An 8,770-nucleotide genomic window follows, 5' to 3' on the forward strand; every position below is an offset into this window, starting at 1 on the left:
AATCAATGTAGAGAAATCTGTTGTATTTCTGTACACCAATAATGAAGCAGCAGAAAGAGACATAAAGAAAACCATCCCATTTACAATTGCACCCAAAATAATAAGCTACCTAGGGATAAATCTAATCAAAGAGGTGAAAGACCTGTACTCTGAAAACTATGAAACATTGATGAAAGAAATCGAAGATGACACAAAGAAATGGAAAGACATTCCAGGTTCTTGGATTGGAATAGCAAATATTGTTAAAATATCTACACTACCCAAAGCACTCAACACAGTTAATGCAATCTCTACCAAGAATACCAACAGCATTTTTTACAGAACTAGAAGAAACAATTCTAAAATTTGTATGGAACCACAAAAGACCTCAAATAGCCAAAGCAATTGTGAAAAAGAAATGCAAAGCTGGAGGCATCACAATTCCAGATTCCTAGTTATATTACAAAGCTGTAGTAATCAAAATAGTATGGTACTGGCACAAAAATAGACACATAGATCAATAGAACAGAATAGAAAACCCAGAAATAAACCTACAACTGTATGGTCAATTAATCTTCAACAATACAAGAGAGAATATCCAATTGGAAAAAGACAGTTTCTTCAACAAATGGTGGTTGGGAAAACTGGACAGCAACCAGCAGAAGAATGGAACAGGATCACTTTATTGCACTATACACAAAAATGGATTCAAAATGGATTAAAGACCTAAATATGAAACCTAAAGCCATAAAAATCCTAGAAGGGAACACAGGCAATAACCTCTTTGATGTCAGCCAGAGCAACCTTTTTCTAGATATGTCTCCTGAGGCAAGGGAAACAAAAGCAAAAATAAACTATTGAGATGACATCAAAATAAAAAGAAACCTTCTGCACAGTGAAGGAAAGAATCAACAAAACTGAAATATAACCTACAGAATGGGAGAAGATATTTGTAAATGACATATCTGATAAAGTGTTAGTATCAAAAATATGTAAAAAGTTATAAAACTCAAGACCCAAAAAAATCCAATGAAAAAATGGGCAGAAGACATAAATAGACATTTCTCCAAGAAGCCATACAGATGGCCAACAGACACATGAAAAGATGCTCAACATCATTTATCATCAGGAAAATGTAAATCAAAACTACAGTGAAATATCACCTCACACCTGTCAAAATGGCTAAAATCAACACAAGAAACAACAGGTGTTGGTAAGAATGCAGAGAAAAAGGAACTCTCTTGCCCTGTTGGTGGAAATGCAAACCAGTGCAGCCACTGTGGAAACCAGTATGGAGGTTCCTCAAAAAGTTAAAAATAGAATTATCTTATGATCCAGTAATTACACTACCGGGTATTTACTTAAAGAATACAAAACACTAATTCAAAGGGATGCATGCACCCCTATGTTTATAGCAGCACTATTTCCAATAGCCAAATTATGGGAGCAGCCCAAGTGTCTATTGACTGATGAATGGATAAACAAGAGGTGGTATATATATAATAGAATATTATTCAGCCATACAAAAAAAGGAAATCCATTTGCAACTATCTGGATGGAGCTGGAAAGTATAATCCTAAGTGAAATAAGTCAGAGAAAGACAAATGCCATATGATTTCACTCATATGTGGAATTTAAGAAACAAAACAAATAAGCAAAGGGGTGGGGGGAAGAGAGGAAAAAAACCAAGAAACAGACTCTTAATTATAGAGAACAGACTGATGGTTGCCAGAGGGGAGGTGGGTAGCAGAATGTGTGAAATAGGTGATAAGCACTGGCTGATGTATGGTATTGTTGAATCATTATATTGTACATCTGAGACTAATATAACACTGTGTGTTAACTAAGTGGAATTAAAATAAAAAGTTAAAAATAAAAAGTATATCATAGACATCCTTCCCTATCCGTACAGGAACTCATTCTTTTTTTTTTTTTTTTAATTTTTATTTTTTAATTTTTATTTTTTAAAGATTTTATTTATTTATTTATTTGAGAGAGAGAATGAGAGAGAGAGAGAGCATGAGATGGGGGAGGGAGAAGCAGACTCCCCGCTGAGCAGGGAGCCCGATGCGGGACTCGATCCCAGGACTCCAGGATCATGACCTGAGCCGAAGGCAGTCGCTTAACCAACTGAGCCACCCAGGCGCCCCACAGGAACTCATTCTTAATAGCTGAAGGACAATTCATATACAATGGAATATACTGTAATTTATTTACAGATTACCTATTGACAGACATTTAGGTTACCTCTATTTTTTTGAGATTATAAAGAATGTTGCAATGAGCCCACTAGTACATCATAAGTATCTTTGCCCACTTCTAGAAGTATTTCTGTAGGTTAGATTCTTAGTAGGGTATATTATTGTCCTAGGGCTGCCATAAATAACCACAAACTTGGTGGCTTAAAAACAACAGAAATTTATTCTCTCACAGGTATTTTTTGCCTTTTCCTAACTTCTCATGGCTCTGGGCAATCCTTGGCATTCCTTGGCTTGTAGATGCATTACTGTAATCTTTGCTTCTTTGTAATCTTTGCTTCAAATGGCCTTCTTCCCTCGGTGTGTGGATCTGTATATCTCCAAATTTCCCTTTCCTCATGAGGATGGCAGCCACTATATTTAGGCTGAGAAAATTACATATCATTTTAATTGTAGTCCTGTTAGTATTTCTTCTGTGAATTGATTCTTAATATCCATAAAAACACACCATTTATAATTGTACAATTCAGTGGTTTTTAGTATATTAGGGAGTTGTGTGACCATCATCACTATTTAATTCCAGAACATCTTCATCACTCCCAAAAGAAACCCTGTACCCATTACTATCACTCACCATTTCTCCCTTTCTCCAAGGCCTGAAAACCACTAACCTATTTCTTGTCTCTATGGATTTGCCTATTCTGGACATTTCAAATAAATGGGATTATTTGTTATATGACCTTTTGTGTTTGATTTCTTTCATTTAGCATAATCTTTTCAGGGTTCATTCATATTGGAGCATGTACAAGCATTTCATCCTTCTTTATTGCCTAACAATATCCCATTGCATGAACATACTATATTTTGTTTATTCATTCATTAGTAGATGGAAATTTAGTTTGTTTCCACTTTTTGGTTATTATGCATAATATTGTGATGTACATTTATGTACAAGTTTTTGTGTGAACATATGTTTTTAAATCCTCCTGGGTATACACCTAGGAGTAGAATTGCTGAGTCATCTGATATCTCTCAATATAGATATTTAACTTTTTGAGGAACACCAAACTGTTTTTCACAGTGGCTGCACCATTTGCATTCCCACCAGCAATGTATGAGTGGTCAATTTGTCCACATCCTTGCCAGAAATTGTTATTGTCCTTTTTAAAAATTATAGCCATCCAAGTTGATGTGAAGTGGTATTTCATTGTGCTTTTGATTTACATTTTCCTAATCACTAATGATGTTGAGCATTTTCTTCATGTGCCTTATTAGCCATTGTATATCCTTTTTAGTGTCTATTCAAATCCCTCTCTCATTTTTAAATTTAGGTTACTTGTATTTTTATTATTGAGTTGTAAGAGATTTTGTTATATATTCTGAATACAAATCCCTGATTGGGCATGTGATTTGCAAATATTTTCACCCATTCTATGGGTGGCCTTATTATTTTTTGATAATGTTCTTTGATGCATAAAAGTTTTAATTTTGATGAATTCCAACTTATTTTTTCTTTTGTTGCTTGTGCTTTTGGTGTCATATCTGACTCTACTGTCAATTCTGAGGTGATGAAGATTTATCCCTATGTTTTCTTCTAAGAGTTTTATAGCTTTAGCTCTTACATTTAAGTCTTTGATCCATTTGAATTAGTTTTTTTTAAAAGATTTTATTTATTTATTTGAGAGAGAGAATGAGATAGAGAGAGCATGAGAGGGGGGAGGGTCAGAGGGAGAAGCAGACTCCCTGCTGAGCAGGGAGCCCGATGCGGGACTCGATCCCGGGACTCCAGGATCATGACCTGAGCCGAAGGCAGTCACTTAACCAACTGAGCCACCCAGGCGCCCCTGAATTAGTTTTTGTATATGGTATGAGGTAGGGATCCAAATTCATTCTTCTGAATGTGGAAATCCAGTTTTCCCACCGCCATTTGTTGAAAAGACTGTCCTTTTCCATTGAATGATGTTGGCCCTCTTGTCAAAATTCAACTGACCCAGGGTGCCTGGGTGGTGCAGTTTAGCATGCGACTCTTGGTTTCAGCTCAGGTTGTGATCTCAGGGTCATGAGGTCCAGCCCCGTGTCAAGGTCCATGCTGAGCGTGGAGTATGCTTGGCTTTCTCTCTCCATCTCCCTCTGCCCCTCCTCTGGTTCTTTCTTTCTTTCTCTCTCTCTCTAATATAAATAAATAAATCTTTAAAAAATTTCAATTGACCATAGAAGTTTGGGTTTATTTCTGGATTCTCAATTCTATTTTATTGGTCTATATATCTATCCTTCTGCTAGTATCACACTGTTTTAAAATCAGAAAGTGTGACTTATACAACTTCGTTCTTTTTTTCTGAGAAGAAAAAGCTATTGGCTATTATGGATCCCTTGTATTTCCATATAAATTTTAGGATCAGTCTTTCAGTTGTTGCAAAAGAGGCACTTGGAATTTTGATGGGGATTTTTTTTGAATCTGTAGATCAATGTGAGGAGTATTGCCTTTTTAACAATATTAAGTCTTCCAATCCATGAACATAGGATGATGTCTTCATTTATTTAGGTCTTCTTTAATGACTTTCAATTATATTTTCTGGTTTCTATTGTACAATTCTTACACTACTTTGGTTAAATGTATTCCTAAACTTTTATTCTTTTTGGTGTTATTATAAATGGAATTGTTTTCTTAATTTCATCTTTGGATCATTAATTGACAGTGAATAGAAATACATGTAGTTTTTGTATATTGATTTTGTATCCTAAAACCTTGCTGAACTTGTTTATTAGCTCCAGTAGTTTTTTAGTAGATTCTTTAGGTTTTTCAATTATAGGATTATGTCAGCTGCAAATAAAGGTAGTTTTAATTATTCCTTTCCATATCTAATGCCTTTTATTTCTTTTTTTTTGGCCTAATTTTCTTGGCTAGATTTTCCAATAGATCTATTGAGTTTTGCAAATTCAGTTTTAGACATTCTGAGGTAGAGGTGCTCAGGTATCATTGAAGTCAAGTAGATAGTTGGCTATTTATATTAGGAGAGAGATCTGCTCTGGAGATTCAGACTTAGTAGATGTCAAGAGATATTTATTTATTTTTTAAAAAAGATTTTATTTATTTATTTGACACAGAGAGAAACAGTGAAAGAGGGAACACAAGCAGGAAGAGTGGAAGAGGGAGAAGCAGGCTTCCCTCTGAGCAGGGAGCCCGATGCAGGGCTCAATCCCAGGGCCCTGGGATCATGACCTGAACCGAAGGCAGACGCTTAACAACTGAGCCACCCAAGTGCCCCATCAAGAGATATTTATTGAATCCCTTGAAAACAGCCTTGCCCAAAAAGAGTGTTAAAATGAGAAGGCCTAGAACAGAGGTCAATATCCCATAAATAATGGGGATAGGAAGGAGATCACAAAGGAAACTGAGTAGTCACTGTCAGAAAGTTGAGTTAAATCTTGAGAGCATGGTGTCATGGAAGTCAAGGGAAGAAAGAGTTCCAAAAAAGTGAGAGGAGTCATTAGTTTGGGGGACATGAAATGTTTTAAATGCTGCTGAAAAGTTTAGTAAAATAATGTCTAGGGGTAGATTAGGACATGTTAAAATGCTTAAGGAATAAAACTGGTAAAAGTGACAGTGAAGATGCTAAAGAAGAGGAGATAATCATCAACCTATAATTATTTCAGTCAGTAAATACTATCTTTGGATATGAATTATATCTGAATTTTCTGTGTATTGCCTATGCTTTTTGATGTAGCAGAAAACTCACTGTAGGGAACTCTGCTTGGAAGACCTTGTTTTAATGGGCCATGTATAAGTAGGTTCCAGGTAGAAGAGGTCTGATCTATTCTTTTTTTTTTTTAATTCAATTAGCCAACAGAGAGTACATCATTAGTTTTTGACGTAGTGTTCAAGGATTAATTAGTTGCATGTTACACCCAGTGCTCATCACATCATGTGCCATCCTTAATGCCCATCACCCAGTTACCCCATCCTTCCACCCACCACCCTTTCTGCAACCCTCAGTTTGTTTCCCAGAGTCAAGAGTCTGTCATGGTTTTTCTCCCTCTCTGATTTCTTCCTGTTTAGTTTTCCCTTCCTTCCCCTATGATCCTCTGCCCTATTTCTTATATTTCACATATGAGTGAAACCATATGATAATTGTCTTTCTCTGATTGACTTAGTTCACTTAGCATAATACCCTCCAGTTCCATCCATGTCAATGCAAATGGTAGGTATTCATCCTTTCTGATGGCTGAGTAATATTCCATTGTATATATGAACCACATCTTCTTCATCCATTCATCTGTTGAAGGACATCTCAATACCTTCCACAGTTTGGCTATTGTAGACATTGCTGCTATGAACATTGGGGTGCATGTGCCTCTTTTTTTTTTTTTTTTACTACATCTGTATCTTTGGGGTAAATACCCAGTAGTGCAATTGCTGGGTCATAGGGTAGCTCTATTTTTAACTTCTTGAGGAACCTTCACAATGTTTTCCAGAATGGCTGTACTAACTTGCATTCCCACCAACAGTGTAAGAGGGTTCCCCTTTCTCCACATCCCCACCAACATTTGTTGTTCCTTGTCTTGCTAATTTTAGCCATTCTGACTGGTGTAAGGTGGTATCTCATTGTGGTTTTGCTGGTGATTCTATGTTAAGTCAAAGCATACTTTGACAGAGTTTCTATAATTATGCCAGAGTTTCTCAAAGTATGCTTTGACTTGATATGCCAGAGTTTCTCAAAGTATGCTTTGACTTGCATTAGAATCACCAGCAATATTTCTAAAGATACACATTGGTTGGTTTAATTACAGACCTACTGAATCACAATTCCAGGAGTGGTACCCTGGAATCTGCATCTTAACAACTTCTTTGAGATAATTCTTATGCACACCTAAATTTGAGAAGCATGGTCCTGCAAGAAGTGGTCTCTAAAAGTTAGTTAAGCTGACTCATTTACGCCAATGCAACAGAGAAAAGACCTACTTAAAAGAGACACTGATTATAGCGACATGAGTTTATTTGGCTACCTTTGGGTACAAAGGTACATAGCCTCATAAAATGTTTGCCAAGTGTCAAACATTCTGTTAGGTTTCCAATAATGTCATTAGTGTTTGGTTAAAATAATTATGCCCATTTTGTGTGTGTTTTTAAGTAATGCTAAGATCTTTTATTGGTCAGGTTCCATCTTTCTATATTCTTCATCTCTTAAGGTCAAAACTCCTTGCTTTTGGCTTATCTTATACCCCTTTTCATTAGTAACTACATTAACCTACAAAAAAGAGCAATTTAGGGGTGGAAACTGATCATCTAATCCAAGTCTTCAGGTTTTCTATAAAATGACTGACTTATATCAAACAATATCTAAATATATTTCTAGGTTGCTAATAATATCTCATACTTTTCAGCTTCATGACTCTTTGAATTTTTCTTTGTGTATTATCTTCTGTTCTGACCAACCAGGAGTCTCTTTTCTTAATTCCCTATTTACTTCATGTGCTTATTCACAGAGTGTTGTTTTTCTTTTTATTGATCATAGCATCAAAGAAAGTTGGGACCAAAATGAACTTAGAGATTTTCTGCTGCAACCATTATTTTTACAGATAGGAAAACTGAAGGCCAGAGTCATGAAACAGCTTGCCTGCAATAACACAGCTAGTTAGTGACCCAGCTAGTACCAGCACCTGGGTCTTCTGATTATTTTTCCAGGGTTCTTCCCACTATAGCAGGGATTGTTATCCCCAGAGAAGACAAACTAATGATTTTTCATATGTTCTTCAAGTAGGACCAAGTCTGGTGTGCAAAAGGAAGAATTGAAGGAAAATAGTGAGTTTCTTTTTAAGTTGAGTCTGTTAAAAAGATTTAACTTTCAACCACTATATTAGTTTTCATTTTTTCCCTCTCTTCTCTGCCAGAAACAATAAAATGACTGCTGTGGCACTGAGACCAAGGCAAGGTATTATACTTAAATCTGAGTTTAAATGATTTACAATTGAGTGGGAAGACTGTCTGGTGTACTGGGTTTACCAGGCTATTTCTAAATGCCACGGACCAGTCATGTGACCCTCATCAAATCACGATGAGGCTCTGTCTCACGATTTTTTCATTTTACAGGGAGGATTCTACTCAGAGTGCTTAGACAGAGACCAATGAGAAAGCAGTTGCTTAAAAAAAAAAAACGTTACTTATATTCAAGTGGTATCAGCTCTGGGCAACTTAGTGACTGCCTTTTACAAATGATAAGAAAGGTTAATGGACTCATACTGTGGCTTGATTAATATTCACTTTTGAAAACTTAAAAACATCCCCAAGTTAAGTAGAATATCATATTTTAAAATGGGAGAAAAATCTGGAGCAAGAGAAGATGTTTTTCTTCCTACTGATTTTTTTTTCTAAATAAGCCTATTGGATTTTACTGAAAGATTCATTAGAAAGTGAACATGAAAGAGACAGGAAAAGAAAGAGATCATTCAAAGAGAATTTGACAAAAAAACAACGACTGTAGGGAGAAGAAAACTTCAGAGAGACATGGTAAAGTCAAGCAATTTGGGTGAAAAGAACATATGCTGTGTAATAGTAGGTGCCAAAGAGGAAGGGGGTGGAAAATAGCATGTGCCTT

This window comes from Neomonachus schauinslandi, chromosome X (genome assembly GCF_002201575.2).
Source record: "Neomonachus schauinslandi chromosome X, ASM220157v2, whole genome shotgun sequence".
NCBI classification, from domain to species: Eukaryota; Metazoa; Chordata; class Mammalia; order Carnivora; family Phocidae; genus Neomonachus; species Neomonachus schauinslandi.